An 8,599-nucleotide genomic window follows, 5' to 3' on the forward strand; every position below is an offset into this window, starting at 1 on the left:
GACGTATCCGGGCGGCTGAGCTGGCGGCTGCGTTGGCGGCTGAGCTGGCGGCTGCGTTGGCGGCTGAGCTGGCGCTCGAGCGAGAGCCTGACGTGGCGCCATAGACGGAGTCAGGAAAGGAGTCCGACCAGGCGCCTGAAGTGGCGTCTGAAGAGGAGTCACATGGAGAGTCTGAGCCTGAAGAGGCGACTGCAAAGGAGCCTGCGAAGAGGACTGCACAGTAGTCTGCGGAAGATGTAAGGCGGTCGGGAGCGCATTCGGGGACGAAAGAGACTTGCCAAAAAGCTCCAAGATACTGCCTAACTTGGCATTCATCTGTTCAAACACCGAAGGTTGAGGATCCACCGACGTAGAAGGCGCGGGAGGTGTAGAAGGATGATCCACAAACACGTCTGGAGCCGCAGGAGTTATCGCTTGAGGAGGCTCTGGAGAAAGCTCCGAAGGAGTGTGCGTGTTCGGCTTCTCCACTTCTATGAGAGAAGGGCGATAAATCAAAACCGCCGGAGAAAAAGCTTCAGGCTCCTCCCAAAAACTACAAGAAGGTTCGGCAGCCGCCACCTTCTTGGGAACTGCAGCAGGCGAAACATCGCGCGACCTTTTCAGCGGTCTAGAAGTCTTATTACGCCAACCTCTATAAGAGGAAACATCTGAACTAGAGTCACTTGACGAAAAACACTTCCTCGCAACACCTTTCCAATGGTGAGCGACAGCATCCTGGGATACGGCTACAGGATTGCTTGAGGGGGCGGCTGCTCGGGAGCAGGTCCCGCTCGCCTCCCTTCGGTTTTCGGCATGCCTCCTCCCAGGATCTGGGGAGTTTGACAGGGGCCTAGACCTAGGTTAGAACGAACGGGCCGAACAACCCACCTCCTCCACTACACTTGCACTAAGTAATTTATCACACTTAACTACCACTTCTTGCACTGTCTCACCCATTTTCTGCATAGTGGTGAGGAAAGAGACAAATTTCGAGTCCATATCGGCTCGTAATACTGACACGGGATCGGGATCGGGAGATACAGATTCGAGGGCAGGAGCAACCACTACGGGGTTAATAGGAACAGGATTAATAGAATTCAGAGGAATATCCTGGCTACTCACTAACTTAGAAGAAGATCTCTGTGAAGCCTTTCTGATTCTATCTTTTTCTAACTTTCTCATATACTTTCCCAGTGCCTTCCACTCCTGAGATGTTAGAGACTTACATTCTTCACACGTATTCTCAAAAGAACATTCACGTCCCCTACAACTAACACAAGTAGAATGAGGATCAAGTGAAGCTTTAAGAAGTCTAGTCTTACACCCACTACTACACACCCTATACTGAACAGAGCCGGTGTCAGACATCGTGAAGAATTCAAAATAATTCCTAAAAAGGACAACAATATCAAAACCAAAATAACTATAGCGCTAGCAAAAAGATCAGTAAACTCAAGGTACATCACCAAAAGGAGAAAACCAAGATGATCAAATCCAAATTCCAACCAGCAGAGGAACCGTGTTACCGGTTCCGACGGCAGGAAACTTCTGATTTATTGTTGGAATGGTTCCCGGTACCCGGTAGAGGGCGGGAGTAGAGGGATCACCTGTCAAACCATTAGCGCTACCGCGAATTTCAAATTCTGCCGTGACGTCAGGAGACGACAGCTATATGTAACCACCGGGTAAGTTATATAAGTGAAAATAACTTTTTGAGTAATGAAATAAATCAAAATTTGTACCCCTTCATAGGCCAGAGAAGAAAAAGTTAACAGATTATGACAAGCAAGATCGCCATTTATAAATAAGCAAGACAGGGAAAATCAACATTTCTAAATTTTAAACAGGGAGACACCGTAACCTGCACAACAACTAAACTTAGCAAAAAAAAAAAAATAGGATACAGTATACACTGCTATACTCTTAAAACAAGCTAAACAAAAAGCAAATTTATTGAATTAATTACATGACCTCAATTTAAAAAATCTGAGACTATGTGAGTCTTCATTTCAAATATGAAATACCATATAAAAGACCACTATCTCCTTGATAAATATTTTTGACACAGTTTATTATATAAGTAATCTATATGTGGCTACTCTGTACACAAAAATTTATAGTACTGCACATATAAATAAAACTATGTATGTTTATCAAGAATGCATTTACTTGGATATTCAAAAAGCTATGAATATATACAGTACATGTGAGATATCATCAACTATACGGTCTTTTTGGTTTACTTTTGGAGACCCATTACTGGGCCTCATTTGATCCATTTGGTAGGATCTGTTTATTTGTCAACTTCAGTTATAGTTTTCATACATAAAGTTTTACTGTAAACATTATTGCACTTGGACTTGAAAATATAACTTTGCTGTATTTTAGTGTGTGCTTTGTACATTTCTAATATTCATTTCACTAGCAAAGACCTAACCAACCACAACTAATCTAACCTAACCTAAGTTACCAGGTCCTTACCTTACCACATAATTTATCCCATGAATTTACCTTAATCTGCAAGAGACCTATCCGTGGGATTAAGGTACGAGTATTCACTCGTTTTGTGTTCCCCCCCAACCCCCCCCCCCCCCCCAACCCCCCCCCCCCCCCCCACTTTCCCACTTTCTGTGGTACACCAAATTAAAGAATATACAGCAGGGGGTCCAACAGTTCCAAAAACGTTCACTTGTTAACTAAACAAATGTCAGAAACGTTTAAAGTAAATATTAAAACATAAGAATAACACAATCTGTTTGTCATGTATTTTTCTATCTTCATTTTATTGATTTATTCATGTTACCTATTGCACATATTATTTCTGGTTGTATATTTCCACAAGATATTGATCAGATTCTGCATTGCAGATGAATTACAGTAATGTTATTCTTAAATATTAGCTTTCAATAACAACCCATCAACTTACCTGCCAAATAATATGCCATTCTGAATTCTAAACTGCAAGTTATGCTAAACATGCACAGCCTATACTCTGGCTACAAAAGGTTGAGACTTGAGGGTGATTAGCACTGCTGCCATACTTTCTTAAACTCATTCAAACATTTTGGGAAAAAAGGTGACAGTTCGGTAGATTTGACAAATTTTTTCATCGGCGTTGTCATTTCCTCGTCTATGGATGATTAAGAGGAAAGTGACCACAGGTCACAGTAGTATGAGATTTGCCTGTCACCTCCCTCCATTCGTTGGTACTAAAGCAAAACACGGAATAAAAACATTATGTTTGGACCTTACTGTACAATTTTCAAATTGATCAATGCAAAATTTAACTGGGGTTATATATATACACACATACATATACATACACCATACATGTAAATAAGTACATGCGTTAACGTAAGCATACACACATGGATATTACTTTAAAATGAAGCCACTTGTGAATAAAAGCAAATAGTAGTTGGACAGTAGGTACCATCACATATGTCCACTCTCAGGATTAACCTTAACCTCGAGGTTAATCCTGAAAATATACCTTTTTGGATTAGGATTAAGTACGTACCTCCTTTGGCAAGATGGGAAATGTGTCGACGCCGCCAACTGTAGGAAAATCTCAACCTTTTGTAGCTAGAGTAGTTATTTCAGCCTAAGCTATACCTATAGTCAACGGATTCAGAAGCAAAGCTAATATTTTGACATTAGGGTATTTCACACTTTACTGAAATATACTAGGTCATATCGAGGGTAAACAGGCCTTGGAGCGAGTGCATATTTGCAGACCGCCGATTTTGTTGTTAGGTAATGTGTGCTGTCAGTAAGAATGGGCGGAATGGCGCTTCGTGCCTTATCCACATATTTAAATATTCCTGGCAAGCTCGTTTGTTCTGGCAAGAGGTATTGTTTCGCTGCACGCGCTAGCCTCAGGGTTAAGATCAACTGGGTACTTAGGCTAGATAGGAGCTGTAACTGCGTACCGTGGATATGCAACCTACCCCAGGCCTTGACTACCGCACTACATACCTAGGTATAGCTAATACATGAAATTTAATCATATCTGGCATGTTTATGCCTAGTTCAAGTACCACGTTCAGCGTAGTATACCTACTAGCTAATGTTTACCTCTTCTAGTATAGACTAGACCTAGCTTAAGCCTGGCAGACACTAGCCTATGTGTTCGTCTCACTTTACCATACCATTTACTAATAAGTTTAAACTTTCATATATGCGTATGGTGTCTGTCTTAAGCTGCGTTGGTCTAGCCTAGCTACGCGAAGATGGACCGTAACTAAATTGACCATTTTGCCTCGGGCTATTTGGCCTCATGTTAGGAAGTCAGACCAAGTACCGTATCTGCACCAAAGGTATCGCACATGACATGTATAGTAGGTCCAATTTATATATTCCCCATGGGTCATTTGCCTCGATAAACAAAGTTTAGATGACATTTCCCGGGATAAACCGAATAGCTATCCCATCCACGAGCTTCAATGATCTGAGACGAGTCTCCTAGATCTCTTCGCTCTTCATTGCCCAACGATACCTTAAATTCTACTGAAAGCAACTCACCTGATCATTCTTTAATTCTTCTGGAGTGTCGACCGTACGCTGCCTCAGCTCGCTTTCCTCTCCCGAATCCATTTTCAGGATAATATTACTTAGTAATCACAGACACACGCACCACAATACGTTCAATCAGAGTTCACTCTCTTCTGTCAACAGTCAATGACAACAACAACACTTGGCCAAGTGGATCCGTCTGCTGGACACGAGCAATTTATTTTGACCAGATTCGATGCGCTTTGGTGCCGTTCTCTCTAGCCGTAAAGGTCCAGTGGTGAGGTTACCCGGTAAAGCTCATGCCCAACCTTTAGAAATATCGACCCGTTTACAAAATGTTCTTTCTAACAATTTGCATAAGATACTTTCTTTACACATTTGATTTTAGTTTCATTCAATTATTACAGGACTAAATAAAAGTTTTTTTTCCTGCGCTTGCTGAAGCTTTGGCAATCCTTACTTATTTACACAAAGGAAATGTTCTTCCCTAACAATTTGCCAAAGGTATTTCCTGTTAACGAATGATTTTCGCGTTATTCTTTTAATATATGGCTAAATAAGAGTTTCCTTTCCATTCATCTATAGAGAAGATAATACGAGACTATGAGACTTGTGTACATCTAGCGATCCTGAAGTTATTTTACTGTAATCTTCTTTGTTTTTACGGTATAATAACTCGTTGTCTCATACCTTAACAGCGAAGGTTGTTGGTTATCAAGAAAATTATTGAAAGTATGTAATACATGATACAGCAACCCAAAGTTTCGTTCACCTCAAACACAGCAAACATCCCCATTCATATCGCACTGATATATATATAATATATATATATATATATATAGATATATATATATTAGTATCTATCTATATATATATATATATATATATATATATATATATATTTATCTTTTTCTTGCAACGGATATCTTCCTGCTTCTCAGCAATACTTAAACCAGGATTATGTTGATGCTCATTTGCAGCTGGGCTGAACGGTGGGTATTACGCTGGAATTTTTTCCTCTGAAGGTTTGTCTAAGAAGAGAGGAGGGGTTACACCTCCGCTTTTCTCCGTCTGTCACTGAACCATGGCATACTTCTTCAGTGCTCGTAACCAGCGCAAATTCCGGGGACTGATTCCTGAGTTAGCCAGAATGTGCTTGTCATAAATATATATATATATATATATATATATATATATATATATATATATATATATATATATATATATATACAATCAACAGTAGCAGTTTGTTTGTTCACACATCTTTCCTTTGATTGTTAATGTCAAGTAATGGGTTACTGCTGAGGAACTATAAGCATTTGGCACATCCTGTTGCTATCTGTGGAGGAGCAATCTTATCCGTTGACTAATACTGATGGTTAAAAACAGACGGGGCAATCGGAAGATAGCTCAGTACACATCTACACATACTGTTTATATAAGAAATAACTTAAAAAGGAAAAGAAAAATAGGATTAGCAAATGAGGACACCATAAAACCTCAATTAGTCTCAAAACTTGTAAAAAGACAAAAATCATTCACCACCGAAGTCGACAAAACTGTTTACAAGTGCGTCAGTGATTCCTAGTAGTAGTCTCATATAAACAAATCGTATCTAAAGTATATCCGATATGTAGGCTAAGAACAAATGTTACGGTCTGTTTTACAAGCGAGATCTTATGTGAGCATATAGCTGATTTACTTTAATAACAAAAGAAAATACAGTTGGGCTACTGCTACCAAACCTCTAGCTGTCCACAAAGTCAAGGTTTAAAGATTGTCATAAGAGGAATCCTATCACCAGTTTTAAAAATAGCTACCAAGAAATTTTTTTTTACAAAACGGATACGGTCTCTCACCCTCACCTAAAAATAAATTTTTATGTAATAAACACACCTTCAGCTGGCCTTGCAGGGCTGGCTCGTTCGCTCGCTGGAACGTCGAATTCGTAAACAGGCATGCGTATTACATTACTTTAGGTGAAGCCAGTCGTGGTAAACTCCGGATGAATCGTCAATTGCAATAAGCAGTTGGTTTTTGTTTAGTGGACTACTTTGTAAGAAAGACTTCCCATAGAAAATAATTCTACAAATACAATTGATTCAATATATTTTGAAAGAAAGTTTCCTCGACACATTTGCAATTTATTTTTCATATTTTATGTGTAGCAGCCTATTTCCATTATTATTTTTATAATAATTTATTTTCATTTTTATGTGTAGCAGCCTATTTCCATTATTATTTTTATAATAATAATCAATTATTGATTGCCAGAAATTATAATGGAGATCAAAATTTCCAAATCCGCTGCTGACATGCTTTAATGGTGACACGTTCAAAGATGAAATAAATACCATAGTAGAGTACGGTATAGCCAAATACAGTGTTGAAAATAATTAGGGTACACATTCAAGTAGTAAACATAACTGTGTGCTTTAAGGTAGCCTATATTATATGAAAAACAACATTTGGATTATACTATTTTAAGCAATCACCACTTTTGCTGGGATAGCTACACTTTGAAGGACAGTTAGTTACTCCAATAATTGATACCCCTACAGTTAAGTCTATTCATTTATAAGGTTTAAGTGTAATCACTTTATGAGAGTTTTAACCCAACTATATTTCGTTATACATACCAGAGGACACACTGATGACTTGTACGTTTTTGTTATTTATTTCCTCAGTATACCTGACCATATATAACTACCTCACGTCTTGTATTTCTAGTCGGTTTGGTTCTCACACACATGAAATTACTCTTCCTACTTTGTGGATTATAGCTGATAATATATGGCAATGGATAATACAGTTATTGCAGTACATCAGTTCCTTTATGAGCCATATGCGCATATCATCCACGTGGAAAAAAATTGGTTAGAAAAAAAATAACAAATCAGTAAGTCGTAAATGTTCTCTAATAATATATATACATGTGTACTCATATAAATCTGGGACCTATTGGGGTTTTTGGAATTCACTATTCGTCAGACTCTTTATTCCTCAGTCCTCAAAAGACGACCAAGGACATAACTATAGATTACCCAAAGACCTTAAATAAAATCTGTTGTTGTTGAAGTACTGGAATTGTAACCAGAATACTCTAATTCACTGCTTTTCTTCCAGTTATTAATTTATGATATTACTTAATGAAGCAATTGGAATGCAACTTAACTCTGGATGGAACGGAATATACTATGAAATTTAGGCTTGAAGTCAAGCACTGGAATCCAGATGGATTATTCAGCGCTAACAACTTGACTCTAGACCTTATTGCTTTGCCCATCCCAAATGACATTCCTTTGACTGGGCAACCAGTTTCCTAAAACTTGCTATTGTATTTTCTTCTCTTTCATTTGCTGTTAGAAATATTGCCTCAGCTAGAAATATTGCCTCAGCTGTGAGAAGAAGGGAAAACCCAATTAGGTTAAACAAACTTCATAAAAACAATAAAATGGTTTCTTTAACATCAAAATATTTTGTAAATCCTTAAATATCTGGATGTACAATATGACATCTGAGGCAGTAATAAAAAAATCTATCACAAAAATTAAATTCAACAAAAAAAAAATCTTAATAAATAATCACCAATGAAATAAAGTAAGTATTTCTTATGAAGTGAATCTTTAAAGTAACTTACAAAATAATGAATATGAAGAGTAACTAGACTGAAAATAAAAACATTATCTCATGAAAAAAGGGCAATTATATAACAGAAAGCATACCACATCCTACAGCATACTACATATCGTATGCAAAATTAAATCAGATTGCATTATACTAATGAGCAAACCTTTTCAAAAACCTCAAAGGTATCATGAATTGTACAACTGAACTCTCAATATACTGTGTAAAATGGGTAAACCACTAAACATCAGTTGCCACAAAAGCATCACACTATATTAATAATAATAATAATAATAATAATAATAATAATAATAATAATAATAATAATAATAATAATAATAGTGACTTGTATCTCCAATTTGGTCTTCCTAGTGGTAAGCAATAATAATAATAATGTATTAATAATAAGGTACCTGAATCACCAGTTTGGTGTCCTTGGTGGTCTCTATCAAGCCTATGGCTAATGATTTCCTAGTTT

This window comes from Macrobrachium nipponense, chromosome 35 (genome assembly GCF_015104395.2).
Source record: "Macrobrachium nipponense isolate FS-2020 chromosome 35, ASM1510439v2, whole genome shotgun sequence".
Lineage (NCBI taxonomy): Eukaryota > Metazoa > Arthropoda > Malacostraca > Decapoda > Palaemonidae > Macrobrachium > Macrobrachium nipponense.